We start from the raw sequence: 8,637 nt of genomic DNA, 5'->3' as shown, positions 1-8,637 counted from the left end.
CCCTATCCTTTCCCTATCCCCCAGCCCCAGCCCAGCCCAGCCCTCAGCAACCATGAATCTACTTTGATTCTAGATTCCCCCATCCTGGGCTCTCATGTGAATGGAGTCATATACTATGGGATCTTTTGTGAGTGGCTTCTTTTGTAATAGGATTTCTCTGCCTTTACTGCCCTCAGCTGTTGGTCACTTTGAAGAACAAAGAGATAGACCAGATAAAGAGTGGTGGGTAGCAAAGCAAAGTTTATTGGGCCATAGAATAAAGCTCCTGTAGAGGGAGGGGAACTGAGATGGTTGCCTCTTTGGCAATTAGATCTAGGGGGTTTTATGGGCTTGTTTGGGGGCTGTTTTAATCTGATTAACCCTCCATGTACCTATCACCCAATCAGGTGATCTACCTGGCCCATGGGAAAGGGTGGAGGGCTCCTTCCAGGATCCTTTTAAGGGTGGTTTCCTCTTAAGGTGAGGGGCCTCTGGTCCCTGCCTGCTTTTCTTCTGACTATACTTCATTGCTTTCATGCATCATAACTATTATATGGTTCATTCATGCTCCATCATGGGTCAGTACTTCATTCCTTTTTATGATGGAATAATATTCTACTGTGTACTTTAGCACATTTTGTTTATCCATTGATTAGTTGATGGGTTTTTGGCAGCTTCTCCTTTTGGCTATTATCAGTAATGCTGCTATGAACATTTGCATAAGTTTCTGTACGGATATATCACTTTTGTTTCTCTTGGGTCTATACCTAGGAGCGGAATTGCAACTCTATGTTCAGTCACTTGAGAAACTACCCATCTGTTTTCCAAGCTGGCTGAACCACTTTACATGGCCACCAGGAGCATATGAGAGCTTCAATTTCTCCACCTCCTTACCGATGCTTATTGCTATCTGACTTTTTCATTCTGATCACCTAGTGGGTATGGGGTGGTGTCTCACTGTATTGTGCATTTGCAGTTGCCTGTGATAAGTGATGTAAAGCATCCTTTCCTGTGCCTAATTGGCCACTGGTTTGGAGTTGAGAGGAGGGGTTACACCTTTTTTTTTATTTATTTTTTATTGGTGTTCAATTTACCAACATACAGAATAACCCCCAGTGCCCATCACCCATTCCCTCCCACCCCCCACCCTCCTCCCCTTCTACCACCCCTAGTTCGTGTCCCAGAGTTGGCAGTCTTTACGTTCTGTCTCCTTTTCTGATATTTCCCACACATTTCTTCTCCCTTCCCTTATATTCCCTTTCACTATTATTTATATTCCCCAAATGAATGAGAACATATAATGTTTGTCCTTCTCCGATTGACTTACTTCACTCAGCGAGGGGTTACACCTTGCAGAACATTCCATTGTCTCATTCTCCTTCCCCTCCTCATCTTCTACCCTCCTGAAGCCCACCCAACCCAAACTCACAGCCAGGTCCCGATTTTTCACTCTCCTTCCTCTGATGGCCCAGTGCCAGTCAATACAGGGGCTCAGGGTGTGCCACATTGGGCCTGCCTGACAAAGGCAAGACTTCTCACACCAGCTGCTTAGACAATAAGTGCTGGCACATGGGAGGGCCCTCCTAGGGGATAGCTATTAGTATTTACATGGGTTTGAATGTTTGTGTTCATGCTTCAAAGTGCTACAAATTCACAAGATGAGGAGCTTCTCCAAAAATTCAGAGGGAAGGAAAGGATTTGGTGGCATATATTGAAAATTCTGGACCCCTCAGCAGCCCACTTTTTGTAAAGATCTACTTCCCTTAAAGTAAAATATGGTTTTTGGAAGAAGAAAGTGCCTTTGGAAGATGAGAAATTCATCCATGCCTGATGGTAGCCATGATGAGATTTGTATGGAAGCTCAGAAATTCGAGCCAAAAAAACAGAAAGAAGTTCGAAAGCCATGCTTCTTAAAGGAAGCTACTATGGCTTGATAAGGAGTATTGTGACCTCTGATCGTGCGTCATTACCAGTCTTGGCTGAATTCCAGTCTCAGGCAGTGTGCTGAGCATCTGTTTGCACTTCACATGTGTCAGTAGAGAACCATCCACGGTGGGCCCTCCATGTACTCTTGCTGACAGATGGAGGGATCAGTAGGCCAAGTCCTCAGGTGGAGTCAGATGAGGGAGGCCATAGGGTGAGGGTGGGTGAGGATGGGCCTTCCCAATCAGAGTACAAGGTGAGCTCCATCCAGGTAAGTATGAGAGGGTATTAGGAGTGACTAATAAGAACTCCAAGATAAGTGTTCACCACAAAAAAGACAGGACATGCCCCAGTATTTAAAAAAAAAAAAATCTAATCTGGGTATTGGCCTTTATTCAGATTTGGTGCAAAAAGATGAAAACTTAACAAGTTGAGTGACTTGGTCAGATATGCAAATCATCCTCAGGCCAAATTTCTTCACTTCTTGAATTCATTCATTCATCTCTGAACAGTTATTAGGTACCAGCTAGATGCCCCAAACAAGGCTAAATGTTGGAGGTAGAGATGAGTCAAAATCCTTATCTTTGTCCAGAACAGAATATGAGAGGAAGGGTTGGGCCTTTCTACCTGAGGGCAGCCCAAGAGAGGTTCCTTCGGCATTGTGATGCTAATGTTGATTCTTGACAGATGAGAAAGATTCTGACACAAGAATCAAAAAAGGAAAGGCATTTGAGATGGTTGGCACAACAGCAAATACATGTAGAAATAGAGTCCATCTCTTGTGTCTCCAGTTCCCAGGGCATCAACATTTCTACTCTTCCCGAGGCTTGAGACTTCCAGATCCACTGGTTGGTGATGATGCCAAGTTCAAAGCCCACCTTGAGATCAAGTAATCCCCTGGGGCTTACAGAGGTCTGGGGTTATTATAGGGTCATTGTTTCTGGGGCCTAGAATGTAAGAGAAGTGTGCCTTGACCAGAGGTTAATAGATGCCGTCTTTAGCCTACAGAAGCTACGGACACTCCAGCTGCAGACTGGGAGGCCTGCTAGGGAAGAGATCGTGGTTCAGGGTGGGTTCCGGTGTCTGGGTTGGCTCCTGGGACACCAGCACTGGCCTGAGTACATAAAAGTTTCCTCTGTCTACCAACCCTTAACACTCCCAGGCTCTGCTGGTTCTGGAATGTTCCCATTAGCTTACCAACCATGCCTGTGAGACCCAGAAACTGTCAACCTTCACACTTGCCTCTACCCTGCCCTCAGGAGCCTGAGATGTTGTTTATAGGCCCTGAAACCAATAAGATGAGGTCATATTCTTTCTCAGACAATTGAGTATCTACCTCCAGGACAAATACTACCCAGCAAGTTGCTCTCATCCTCTGCCTGGAGCAGACTGTTTCAGTGTCCAAGAATGTGGGGGCCCACTTTCCAGTTTTTCTCTGGACAGTAACTAATCAGAGCGGATGGCCTTGGCTTGCCCAGTTCTACTCTCTGCTGTGACCTGTACACAATCCCCCTTCCACAAGACTGGGAATGGCCTTCCTCTGATCAGCTCCTTTGTGCCTCTTGGGCAGTCATCCAACTCCTCTCCTGGCACTTACACATGCTTGAGCCCACTTTCTAAAAAAATTTTATTAGTTTAGTCATGAGAGACACGCAGAGAGAGGCAGAGACACAGGCAAAGGGTAAAGTACTCCCTGTGGGGAGCCTGATGTGGGACTCCATTCTAGGACCCCGGGATCATGACCTGAGCCAAAGGCAGATGATCAATCACTAAGTCACCCAAGCATCTCTGATCCCGCCTTTGTTAACCCAGGAGATAGCAGTGGTGGTCAGAACAAATCTTGTGCCTTCCAGCCAGCATGGCTGACTCTGGGGTGATGCCCCCCCCGAAATCTTACCTCCCTCATCTGCCCCAGAGTGGAAGTTGGCAGGCAGTCAAAGCACCTAATTTTAAGGAACACAAATCTTCTCCTATCTTTTCAAGAAGGAGGAGTGGGTACAACCTGAAGTGGGTACGAAGGCTGACCTCCCAGAGAAACAGGCAGACAGGGCACCTTCTAACTCCATGCTCACAGTCCAAAGAGGTGCCCCAAGGCCCCCAAGAAAGACATTCCTGAGAAGCCAAATGGGTAAGGGGCCTAATTCTTTTTTTTTTTTTTTCCTGTTTTTTGAAAGTTTTACACCTCTAAAGGAAATGCTTCAAGGAAAGGGAGGGAGGGGGCACCCAGGTGGCTCAGTGGTTGAGAGTTTGCCTTCAGCTCAGGGCATGACCCTGGGGTCCTGGGATCGAGTCCCACACCAGTCCCCCCGCAGGGAGTCTGCTTCTCTCTCTGCCTATGTCTCTTCCTCTCTGTGTGTCTCCCATGAATAAATAAATAAAATCTTTAAAAAAGAAAAGAAGAGGAAAGAAAAGGGAGAGAGGGACTTCTCTTTCCCTTTGACCCCAGGGAAAATCCTCTTTCTTTTGACTTGTAGTCACCTTTACACCACCTGGGAGAATGATCCCAGGCCCACTGCTAGAAGATCCCACACAGTCCATGGGGACCGGCCCTCGTTTCCCTGTTGGCTGGCTGTTCCACAGATTTACCATTGGCCAGTCCTGGCGCTGCTGCCTCCTGAGCTCTCACTGGCACTTCTGGGATGCAGGTTCCCACATTTCCTTCCCTCATTCCCACCCACAACCCCACCCATCTCTCTGTCTGAAATCTGTGTGCTGCAGTGGGGTGAACTTGGAACCACAAAAGGCCTCCTTATTTCGAAGGCACTGGAATCTACAAATGGTTCACGGAGGCATCATCAGGTCCTGAAGAACTGAACCAAAAATCTGGGTACCTGGGACCCATCCCCCACCACGTGCTACTTGTCTGATTAAACCAGAACCACCTGGCCCTTATTAAAGTTTCCCTGGATTCTCAGGGGTACCTAAGGATGAAAACCACCAGCAGGGGGCAGAATGTGGAGGGATCTTTTGCAGATCACTAAGGAGCCCAGATCAGAGTCTTTGAACTAGCGGAGGCCTTTGAAACCTTGTTAGGGAAAAGGGATAGTGAGATTGGGGATTTTGAATGATCCTCCTGAAGTGGGAGAGTGAGGTTCTTGTCTTATGGAGTCAAAGAATGAATCTCTTGGACAAATGAGAGTGAGGAAACAATAGAGTTTTATTAAGCAAGGATACAGAAAAAGTTCTCAGGAGTGAGAGGGGACCCAACAGGGTTGCCCACATAGGCCTCTACTGACAAGTCTTTTATTTAGGACTGACCAGGGAGCTTGTGGCCTTATCATTCTTGTGTTGTCTTGGTACAAGTAAGGATTGGTGATAGCACCTTTAATGGCTTGCTTCTTCTTTGAGATCTGGTTATTTGCTGGTTACAGTGTGAGATCTGGTTATTTGCTGGTTACAATGTGACTGCCATAAAAAGACCCCACTTCTGATGCCCAGGGCAGGGTGGTCTGATTTGTTCCCTTATCTCTGGTTTCCTGACATCTCAGCATTTCTGGGATTTCTGGGAGCCTGATCACATAGCTTCCTACCTATCTGTCCCTCCTTAACCCTGCCTGTCCCTTCCTCAATGAGACCCTTCAGATGTACATTGGTGGGTCATATGCTTGGGAGATGATTGCCAACATGTATGTTTGGGGAGGAGATTAAAGATAAAAGAAGTTTCCAAAGGAATTTTTTAAAGATTTTATTTATTCATGAGAGACACACATAGAGACAGGCAGGGACATATGTAGAGGAAGATGCAGGCTCTCTGAGGGAAGCCTGATGTGGGACTTGATCCCAGGACCCCAGGCTCACGACTTGAACCAAAGGTGGATGCTCAACCACAGAGCCACCTAGGCACCCCAGGAATTTTTATATGTTAAAGTAGACTCACAGGATCCTGGGGGTCTGGCTAAGATTGCCTTTTGCTCTAAGCAAAGTGTCACCATCCATGCACTTGTGTCTCTAGAAGAATGTCACTCTGCCCAGCCTCAGGGACTTGTCCATGGGCTGCAAGTATTAAGGATATTTAATAATTTCTCTTCTGCCTTTGTTTCCCATGTCACTTGAGCAGCTGCATGGAGGGTGGACGGGAGACCACAGCCAGCAGACCAAGGAGATCACCTGGTGATGCAAGTGAGGGCCATCTGGGCCAGGCCAGGGCAGGGGCTACAGGATAGGAAGAAAGGAAAGAGTCTGTGAAAGGAGTCTACCTCTGACCTTCCTCACCATGGCTCAAGGTCATCCGTTTCCACTTTTTCTTCCTCTCAGATTCCTGCAGTCTTCAAGTCAGTTTCCAGAAGAACAGAAGCTAGTGTTTGCACCAAGAAGTGAAGCAAATGTCCCCCCATGAAGGGACAGAAACATTTGCTTCTGTCACTCATCCAAGATAAATTCAAATGTAAGGTCACTCTAGTGGGGCCATGGAAGGAAAGGCTCTGGATAACTATTATCTACTCTCGGTCTTACAAATGCTCATAATGCGGTTTTATTACTCAAGTAGAAGAAAATCAAATTCATGAAGATGAAGTAGAGGAGCAAGGTTCTTGTCTCAGGGAGTCGAAGAATGAATCTCGCAGCTGAAGGAGAGGGAGAAAAACGAAAGAGTTTTATTAAGCAAGGGTACAGAAGAAGCTCTCAGGAGAGAGCGTCATGTAGTTTTGGAACATAAGTGGTTTGGTGGGGTGAGGTCTGGAGCCGACAGCCAACAAAGAATTCCTGAGACATCTTTGGTGCAAAATGGTGGTTTTATTAAAGTATGAGGACAGAATCTGTGGGCAGGAATGGCTGCTGCCCCAGGGTTGTGAGGGGTGGCTGATACTTGGGAGTTGGGGGAGGTAAGGAAAAGGGAAGTTTTCAAGATCGATCTTTCTTTCTTTCTTTCTTTCTTTCTTTCTTTCTTTCTTTCTTTCTTTCTTTCTGTTGGGCTGGCTGAGAGACAGGGGCACCCAAAATGGCAGACATCTCAAATTGGGTCAAAATGGCTGATCTTCCTGCCAAAGCAGCCATGACCACCACGTCATCTCCAGTAAATCAAAGCCTAGATGGGAAACCAAAACTTTCCATCCAGGACTTTCCAGCTAGGGACCACCTCCCCATCATCTGTACTATCCCCACCCCCAGCCAATCACCTAGGGACACGGTGTTCCCTTGCCTAATTTGGATCCCCACCTGGATCCAGACCCGGAACCAATAGGCTTAAATACTCCCACTCTTCCCAACCCCGGGCGCGACTTGGGCCACCTCTCCGAGTCATGGAACCTGACTCGGGCCACCTGACTCGGGTCACCTCTCCGAGTCATGGAACCTCTCCCGGGAGTGCTCCCCATTAAAGCACTCTCGAACCTACTGCCTGGCTCTGCCGTTGTTTTTTTTATTATTATTTCTCCACCGTTCATTTTGGAAAAAAACTAACACTTTCTTTCTTTCTTTTAGATTTTATTTGAGAGCAAGAGATAGCAACAGAGAGCCAGAGTGAGGAGGAAAGGGAGAAGCAGACTCCTCACAGAGCAGGGAGCCTGATGTGGGACTCTATCCCAGGACCCAGGAATCATGCCCTGAGCTGAAGACAGATGTTAAACTGACTGAGCCACCCAGTCGACCCTCAAAAGAACTTTCATATGCTAAAGAGGACCAACAAGATACTGGAGGCCTTGCCTTTGTCAGGTTAAGATCATTTTTGTTTTTTTTCCCTCTAGCTAGGCATTTACATTAAGACAGTTGGGAGCTTCCTGGAGAAATGTCCCACAAATGCCAGCCAGGAGTGGGGGGCAGGAGGAGGTTGCAGGGTGTCAGCTTGTGCTTTGTCCTCAGCTAGCCTTCTGCTCCTTCATCAATAACAGTAAATATCATCAAACAGTTTCTGCTCATGGTTAACATTCTTTTTTCTTTTTTAAGAGTTTATTTATTTATTCATGAGACACACACACAGAGAGGCAGAGACAGGCAGATGGAGAAGCAGGCTCCCCATGGGGACACTAATGTGAGACTTAATCCCAGGACCCCGGGAACTTGACTGAGCCAAAGGCAGACTCTCAACCACTGAGCCATCCAGGTTAACATTCTTGTGGCTGATTCAAGCAAAGCTCCTGAGATGGGTTTGCTATTTATCTTCTGTTTTCTACCCTCTGTTCTCAATCATCTTTGAAGGAGAACCACCCACTTCCCAACCTTATGGTAGTGGAATTCCCTAAACTGGAATATCTGGGCCTCCAGTGTATGGTTAAAGGCCTGGGCGTGGGTTTCAGGTTAATCTCAATCTGGGATGTGGTCATCCCACCAATTGTGGAACCCAGCGCTGGGCTGGAAACTGCTCCTTCCCAGCAGGGAACAGTACTGGCTGCACAGTCCTCAGCTGGGATGCAGTGTGGCCCCTTCTTTTCTTCCTAGCTCACCCTGTTACTTTTCACTTCCACTGCTGTCAAAGGAAAATGTCTCTCATGTTTGAGAATTCAGCAAGAATGATAGTCATGTGTTTCTCATCTGGAAAACCTTGACCTGTTTTTGTGTCCTCACCTTATCACATGTGACAGTGACATTTGCCAGAGTTAACCAGCTCCTCCTGTTTGAAACACGTTATTTTCCTGACTTCCAGCATGAGACTCATTCTTGGTTTTCTTGCCACCTCTTCTGCTGTTCCTTCTTAATCTCCTTTCCTGCTTTATTCTAGAGACTGAATATGCAAACGGGCAATGGCCAGGTCATATAGAGAGATATTGCTCTAGGGGCACCTGAGTGGCTCAGGGGTTGAGC

General features: G+C 46.9%; 1 long non-coding RNA gene across 2 annotated transcripts; it reads left to right on the top strand.

Moving 5' to 3' along the window:
• The first annotated feature begins 1,970 nt into the window (after positions 1-1,970).
• On the top strand, positions 1,971-7,662 carry LOC144301652 (uncharacterized). Of its 2 annotated transcripts, XR_013368390.1 has the most exons (4): positions 1,971-2,089; positions 2,694-2,791; positions 6,157-6,286; positions 7,321-7,662. It is a non-coding gene; the product is annotated as an uncharacterized LOC144301652 (long non-coding RNA). The 2 variants fall into 2 exon arrangements; XR_013368389.1 differs by lacking the exon at positions 7,321-7,662 and having other exon boundaries at positions 6,157-7,120.
• Positions 7,663-8,637: the final 975 nt, after the last annotated feature.

Source organism: Canis aureus, chromosome 30 (assembly GCF_053574225.1).
Source record: "Canis aureus isolate CA01 chromosome 30, VMU_Caureus_v.1.0, whole genome shotgun sequence".
NCBI lineage: Eukaryota > Metazoa > Chordata > Mammalia > Carnivora > Canidae > Canis > Canis aureus.
The sequence above is the reverse complement of the archived record's forward strand: the minus strand, read 5'-3'. Positions and strand labels throughout refer to the sequence as shown.